This window comes from Topomyia yanbarensis, chromosome 1, assembly GCF_030247195.1.
Source record: "Topomyia yanbarensis strain Yona2022 chromosome 1, ASM3024719v1, whole genome shotgun sequence".
NCBI lineage: Eukaryota > Metazoa > Arthropoda > Insecta > Diptera > Culicidae > Topomyia > Topomyia yanbarensis.
In genome coordinates this window covers 391,031-399,771 of record NC_080670.1, presented here as the reverse complement: position 1 = coordinate 399,771, position 8,741 = coordinate 391,031, and positions in this window count along the sequence as shown.

The window sequence follows — 8,741 nt, the reverse complement described above, 5'->3', positions numbered from 1 at the left end:
TCGCTGGTGGGTTTGACGGTTTCTTTTTACGTTGATTGAGTCTAATGGTGGTTTCCTGCGTCTTCCTTCACTGACGTGCATCGATAGGCCCAGGGAGTGAGCGTGCCGAGATGAGTAAGTCATCCTTAACGGTTATGGCACAAGACCAGAGGACGATCGCTGGTCTTTGACGATTTAGACGTAGCAAGCGACCTAAGCTTACCAGGCCGAATCGTACGCTCCCGGGTGAAGATGATATCCTGTGAGTAACTTCAGGGAATAACTCTTATGAAACTTTAAAATGTGGATTAATGCCCTTAATTACCTAAACAAATTTCTATCGCTTCATTGTAATATCTTCGCCAGCTTACTTTATTTTTAAATCTTAAGCACATGAAGGCCAGATTACTTATTCGGCGTGGTTTCAGAAGGATTTTTTAAGCCTTATTTAGCCTTTTTGTATCGCGGTACTATTTTTCGCCAGTAGTGAAACAGTTATTCTTCCCATTTCGTCATCTGTTGCCTCCCACTTGTACTCACTGTGTTGTTTTTAGTATGTAGACAATTGTATGTGTTTCTTTTAATATTACTAATCTAATTTATAAACATCTGAACATATTTACATAGGAATATACTAACCCTATTAACTATTAACGCTCATATTACTAAGAAACGTGACAGTACGAATAAATATTTAGACACATTTTTTTCTACATCACCAGAGAATTCTATAACAAACGGCTACAGCATGTTGCACAAAACAAAACGAATTTGTTTAAATCTGTCTAGCAGAGATACCACGTTTCATCCATAAAATAGGCCAATTATATCTAGAGTAGGCTCACATGCACATGCGCTCTGTGAGCTGGAGCATCGTCTTTTTGAAGATGATGATGATGATACTCCTACCTCATGCTCTGATGATGATGTGAACTGATGTGTTTTATCTAGAGAATAATTAACATTTTGACAGATGCCAACGCCGTATGCGCCAACGGAGTGGATGATTTTTAAGACATTGCTTTTACATCAAAAGAACGTAACCAGATAAATTTCGAATATTACGTAAACAACCAAGGAAATCAAGAAAATTTCCTTTGCCGGGCAGATACTTGATGGAATCGGTAATTTGCGCATATTTTGCTTATCTCAGAGATCCAAAATATGCAAGAATATTGAATTTTGCACTGTCAGACCCCGTTAAAGAGAAATTTATACTAAATAATCAGAAAAGGTTGTGAGGCTATATCTAGGGATTAAGGAAGAATATTATAAAAGCTTCCGTTTATTAAAAAGAAAGAAAAATATATGTCCCGATTTTATCAATGTCTCCATTTTATCAGCTTAAAATTCTCCAAGGGGCTGATATAAACGGGCCTCCATTGTACTACCAATATCACCTGCAATAATGGATGTCGGCATAAAGCATGATCATCTTCAGAGGATTTTTTGAAACCATTGTCTTCGACACTTTCGTGTCTGAAGAGTCCTCTTAAGGTTCCAGGAACAGGTGACAGTGAACCACATGTCAGAAACTGGACGAATCCGAACATTTTGACGCGTGGTTTGCACAAAAAACTTGATGTTTCGCCAAGAAACGATCCGGAAATAAAACGCAGAAGCTGCAGAACGTTCCTAATCAGCACAAACACCAGCAGAATGTTGTAAAAACGCGCGCCTGAAAATACTAGGTGTCACATAAAGAAATTCGAATAGTAGCAAAACCGAGTTCAAGTATCTTCTATTCAATAGATATATGTTATAGAAACAATTTACATTAATTCAGTTCAAATCTGTTGCTTCGTTGCACCCTACCTTTACGCAATCTATTTATAAAACATTCGTTGTTGGCACGCACGATTATTACCGACGAACCGACGCACATTGGCACGACAAGTGACAATATCCCAAAAATCAACATCTTATAATTCTTTTGCCAATATTTATTTTATTTTTCTCTCAGTTCGAAAATAATTATCTCAAAATTTTACGGTAATCGAATAAAAACCTATTTTTAGCATGTCGTTGAAGCAAATGATGTCGTGGATTTCTGTTCTATTCAATGATGATATGAGTAGTTTACTACACTACCGATAGGAGTAATTTTGAGTTCTTAGGAAGGAAGACTGAATGTGTTAAACTATAGATTTGAGCTTTACCTTATTTTTACCTAATTTTACTCATCTTGGTTGGACTGCACAAAAAAAACTTTTCTAACATGCATTTCTTTCTATACTTTTATTGAAAGCGCTTTTTACTTATAAACAATTTCTCTCTTTTTAGATTGAACAGATATACTTTCATGTCCGTGAGAAATATTTTATTTTTTGGTTGTATATTACAAGAGATTTATGTGTTTTAGGTGTCCCGATTTTGTCGCGAACAAGCCTTATTATTTACAAAGTTAATAAATAACTGGCAAAAACGATTTTTAACAAGATTAAACTTTAATAACTTTAGATTTTACGTACTATTGTATTATCGATGAAGACTACGACGCGAACCATTACAGGGATAGCGCTAGTGTAACAAGTGTATTTAAATTTAAATTATTGAGACAATATCTGATACATTTTTTGTTCCATGCAGCCGTTAGTCTGTGCAATTTTCTCCTGCACTCGTTTAATAGCCATCCTTGACCTAACTGTCCGTGTAGCATCTCAATTGTGTAAAATTTTTACATGTCCAGTATCTTTAAACCGTTTCAAAATGCGGAAGACTAAGCATTTACCCATAACTGCTGAAATCGTTCAAAAGCCTGAAAAGATATAAAAAAAGATATAAAATTCAATTTGAATTCCCGATTCATGATTGCTGATAGCTCTTCACTATTTATTTATTATTAAATTCTTGGAGGAACTAGATTTTGATGTCGATTGAATTCATGATGCACGATTCTGACTGATTTTAATAATTATGCTTCTATTACATTTAATTTTATATTTCTATACAAATGTTGCCATTTATTGTTAACTGAGGGGTGCATTTACGATAGTCCTGTTCCAGAATTTGAATGAGTTCGGATTTCGATTTACGCTCGCTGCGTCTTAAATTTAGAATGGAAACCTGGTTTAATCTATGTCGTCTCGAATTCCATATGTACTAATTAGTGTAAGACAAACTACACAGTACAGTACCGGAGAGTAGAAAAAAACAAAATATTTAAATCATGAAAATACAAGTTTTAATTATAAATCTCGCGAACATTTATCTGTTATTGAATGGTTCCAAACTACACAAAAGCAATCTCTTTCTGAATTTAGTATCTTGGTCCTGTAAAGTAGTATATATAATCGCACATTGGACTTCGAAACATTAATAATTACGAAACGATACCAAAGACCTAAAAGTCTTTTGCTAAATTCTATTTTTTAATAGCCTTGGTTATTGGTCAGAATATGGATTAGAAGAGCAAACAGACAGAATATAGTAAAAGTAGTCCAGGGTTATGAAACTCAATTCAGATCTTTATTTCGATCCCATTATATTATGCTTTTACGTTATCATATTTACCCACCCGTGCTGTCTATAATATAGTATTGCTTCATTTTGAGAAAATATTACCATTAACAACATTTCTCAGACATCTTAATGTGGAAACAGCCTACTACTGAGCCCAACGGAAAATAGCAGTGAATAAATACTTGTTTATACTATGTGAATACTATCGGAAAAGAAATCAAATTACTCCAAATTTAGTTTATTCCTCACGAAGATACTCAAATACACTGGAAATCGAAACGTCAACGGAGAAGATCATTGTTATTCATCTGATTGACAAATTATGGAAAAATAGCCTACAGGCATATTTGTACGCAAAATTAGCACGTGGATTAGTAGGAGCACATTTTTTTTTGTTCCATTACTACCGCTAAGATGTTTCAGCGAACCACCGAACCGTTGTAAAGTATACTCAAAAAAGGTAATCCAGATTATTCCAAACGATAAAGCCGAAGAATAGAAATAGCGTAATTTTTCACGAAGCCCATAAAAGAAGAATTGTGGCATCTGTCCCGGGGGATTTTTCGGATCTAGCTGCTTTCCTGCTGCCAATACTGGCAACTCTCCAACACTTGTATGGAAATAAGAAAACTCTCCTTCGGAATAACTTTCCCCCGGAATGGGTTTACCACCCCATTCCGCTATTCCGGTGGAGAGGGAAACTCAGTTGGAAAGCTCGTTTTTCGTTTTAATGTTTTTCATTCTCAAGGAATTTTGTACATAAAAGTGATGTATATACACATCGTGTCCCGGCATGCAGATCGAGCTCATGTGGGGCTCAGCCTTTGGTACTGCTGGTTGTAGTGGTACATCCACCTTAAGATGCTAAGGGCACGAGAGAAACAGCATCTGAAAAAATCGCGAAGGAAGAAGCGAAATGGCAGCATTTTTATTATGCAAACTTTGGCATCGAGTTGAGTTTGAATGTGGTATATACCGACTGCATACTATGGCGGTCGCTACTTTCTAGATAAGGAAATTTCGTTCCCGCTCTTTCACCGCCCTTTGGCCACGGATATTGCCTTCGGAAGATGTTCCGCGCCGTTGAAACTGCTAACGACCAATAAGAAGCAGTTTCAACAATAACTTGTTTAGACTTTGGAATCGTTTATATTGTTCCATTTATGGTGTCTTTATCATTCCACTAATCCATTTAGAAGTCTAGATGAAAGGAGGGGTAGCTTGTGGCTCACGCGCACTGGGTCGAATTTTTTTTTTTTTTGCAGCTGCTCGAGCGTGATGTGTTTTCAATGCCGTCAAGGATCACTTTGACAAAGAAGGAAAAAAGTTGGACGCACTAATAGCATTTTTATCGGATAAACCTCAAGTACTTGAAAGCGTTCCATTTCGTTGGTTCTTACCGAATGGAGAAAATCCTTCCTCCTTCTATTACTGTAATTAACGGGAGCGCTCCGTGGCGTATGTTTCAACAGCTTCACACTGAATTTTAATCAATTTTATTTTGGAATCATTGCACCAACCATGCTATGAGTTTTCGAGTTTTTACCATTAGGGGCTGCTTAGATAATTTCTCATCAAAACACTTACGCTGTGCGGTGGGCTTCGTCTTTTCTTTTAATTTCAATTATCAGAATGGGATATTTATTTAATGCGATTAATTTAATTTTCCTAACGGTAGGCTTATCCATACATAACCATAATCAGTTGTTTGTGTTGCCATTCCCGAAAACGGCGGCATCCGTCTAAACAGCTCATGTTGAAAGTGATGTGTAGTGTTAATGAATTACTTTGTCTATCTACGGTCGGTTGGTGTGTAGATAAATATTAATGGTACGAAATTCCTAACAGCGGAATCCAAATGGGAAATTATTTCCTTCGGTTGGCCTTCGTTTGTTCGTTTTTATTTGCACGAATCGTAACATTGAACACCTTAAAAAATCTGCAAACAGCACTGATATGCGCAGGTTTTTATTTCAAGGTCCTAAGAAAAAATGATTACAGCACTTGGACCAAAACATCGCTCAAATTCATTTTTTAGTTCCAGCAAACCTTGAATAATATTTCTAGGAAACATACACTTGTTTTTTACCTGTTTTTTGGCTAGCAACAAAAACTCCCATCTCGTAGTGTCCTTCAGATACATATTTATTTTGCAAGTTGATCATAACTTTAATGTGTTTTTTGCACCAAGCACAAGGTCAATTGCGTACGTGTACCCTTGCTCGAGGCCAACTGCATACCTGCTGCTACAGTAAATGTGGGTAGCAACTGCACCAGTGAAGGGATAAAAAACCTCTTATTTGTTTCGTTAGGTTAGAGTTTTTTGCGAAACGACAGGACTAATGACATTCGTGCTTTTTGTAATTAGGTACCTATATGCATCTTTTTGAGGGAACCTAACACGCAAGAAGATCCGAGTAGGCGTCGTCTTTTTAAGACGCCAAAACGTTTCGTGTGGAATTTTTCCTGAATAAAACATCGGTCTGTCAAAGTGAAACTTATTGAAAACTTGCAAGGCAGTGCAATAATTTTGATCGTCTGCGTTGAAAAACCCGTGAGTATGGAAAACGTTTTCCCATGTGTGATCCGTAGTGCAAATGGAAACCATTTTTTCGGGAAATGTTAAGGTTAGATCCAGCGATTGCATTCCTTGTGCGAGGCAACTGCGTCCTTTTCGTATTTCTTACTATCGGAAGAAGTTCATTTCTGTGTTTCTGTGATTAAGACGTTCGAAGCTAAACAGAAGCAGCTAGAATTAAAGTGATACGTGCCGCCCAGTGCTCACCATTGTGCTCCGTTTGCTAGAGAAGTTAGATAAGTATGACAAACATCATACATATATTTATAAAACCTTCCTAAATTATTGAACGCAAATACACTGCAAGTACTTCTATAAGAAGTATTTGCAGTATATTTCTCATTCGTCGATGTTTCCCTGAGGGGTTTATTGTACGTGTATCAACAGGCATTGTTGAAATGGATCGCTGTATGCACACGGTGTCTCTGGTAGAAAATATTTAGACAAAAAAATCCGTATCGCTAAACTACTCTTTCATCTGAGCATAATTTTGAAAAGTTTGATGATTATGTTTATTTATTATGTTTGAAAAGTTTGATGATTATGTTTAGGCAATTTTTCAATTTGTAGCTAAAAACAAATATCTCCCTTTTAGGAGGTCAAACCAGTGAACACACACTGTTAGAGGAACGGATTTGTACTGTAAATGAATACCTTCGAAGACACCATTTAGCCAGTTTCGCGTTGGTATTTGGGAATCTTGAAATTCGCAAAACAAAACATTTCCCTCAATTTATTTTTTTCGAATTTTTACTCGGAGTTTCTGTGTAACTGATGATATATTTCAAATTCTGTTCTATGGATTCTTCCTGATGATATATTTTAAATTCTGTTCTATGGATTTTATTTAAAAAAAATGTTTTCGTTTTTAGTTTCGTTAAAAATTACGAATTTAAACACGACCGAAAGATTCTCCCTTTAGAAACACATAAGATCAGTGGTCCACATTTTAGTAGAAAATTATATTGGCCGTTTCATCTGTAGATAGACTTTAGTGCACATTTTTAAAGCAGCAAAATAAATATTCTCACGGTCCACTGCACGGGGGACAGCAAATAAACGAACCGAACATTTTATGCACAATCGTAGAGAGGGCGTTCAATGTTGTTTTTGTTAGTCACCGCAACAAACAATCTATGGTAGATGTGAGGTGCGAGCATATTTTCGTTTGACAAAATTATTTTGCTGTGAATCTATTTGGGGGTAAAATTCGCAATATTCTCCGCAAAATCATTTCGTGCTCTGTTTTGTATTCAGCGAGAAAATGTTTGGAAGCAGCAGGGTGTTATCTGCTTTTAAGGATTGTGTATTTGTTCAAAGTAGCAATTCTATTATATATAGGAAATATGGGGAAGTTGAAATTTTAAAGCGCATTTTATCAAGTATTTGGATTTGAATTATCGGCGAAACAAAGGATCTAAATAAATCAAATAAAGGTAGAACGGTCCGAAAAATATATAATTTTGCATAAGAAAAGTGTCGGAAAAAATCCCGAACAAAAAAACTCTAATAACATAAAATATAAATAAAAGGGTATTGTTTCGCGGATTTGAAGAATTTCTAAAAAGTTATTATAACAGGTTTATAACCCTATCTTGGCCCAAAAAACTCATCTGTTTAAGTCTTTTCACAACTCGACAGATGCGAAAAATTGTAAAGTTTTTTTTAAATAGTAGTATTTTCAAGGTAAAAAACAATAATATTTTTGTGAATTGATTGCAAATCCAAAGAGAATGTATTTAAAATTTCAACCAATTTCGGAAGGTTTTCTTGTTTATTAGGGCTTTAACCATTTGGTCATTCGCCCGATTTCGGAAGGTTAATTCACAAAGATAGTTTTATCTCACTAACCATTGAAGTAGGAAGTAGATATTATGCAAATGTTCTTATAACATATTTACTAACAAACACTGTAATCATTGAAGTAGATATACATAAAAATGACTTCTCGATAAAAGGGATGCTCTTTTGTGAAAAAGGTTCTCTTTCTTTAAATTTAAATATTAAACATTTCGTATACATAACTAATTGAATTCAACGAACACAAATGCATCATAAACTAAAATTTATTTTCTGATGCCAATTATTCATAAATGTTACAAAAGCTAGTTTCCCAATAGTAGTATCCATATTATATAAACTTAGATATTTGTTTTTAGAAAATATAAAAGTTTTAGACCGTTGGGAAGAACAATTCAAAACTTGTCTCGTTAAAAAGAGTAGCAAGTTTTCGGATAATTAGTATACCAGTGATATTGATTTGTTTGTGGTAATATTGTTCTACCAGAGACAAAAATACCGAGTAAAAATATTATTTAAATTTAACATTGGAATTAACAGGAAATTGGCTAAATGTCGGTCGTTGGTGTTTTCGGAGGTATTTATTAACATAACAAGTCCCTCCTTCTGATACTGTATGTCTAAAGATTCATCCCTCTAGAAGTGAAATATCTCCTGAGAGCTATTCATTGAAACGCAATCTTCAAAAATAATTATCAAAATGTTAAATAATATTGTTCTAGACCCCCTGATAGAACGTTTCAAATTCAGTCTCAGATGAAAGATGAGTATCTAAACTTTCGATTAGTGAGTACCTCAGCGATACTGATTTTTTGTCTAAATATTGTTCTACCAGAGACACCGTGTGCACAACAGAACTATCACCACCCATTTCTAGGGGTAAATATGTTTACACTTATGAATCAAATCATGCTTGCAGACA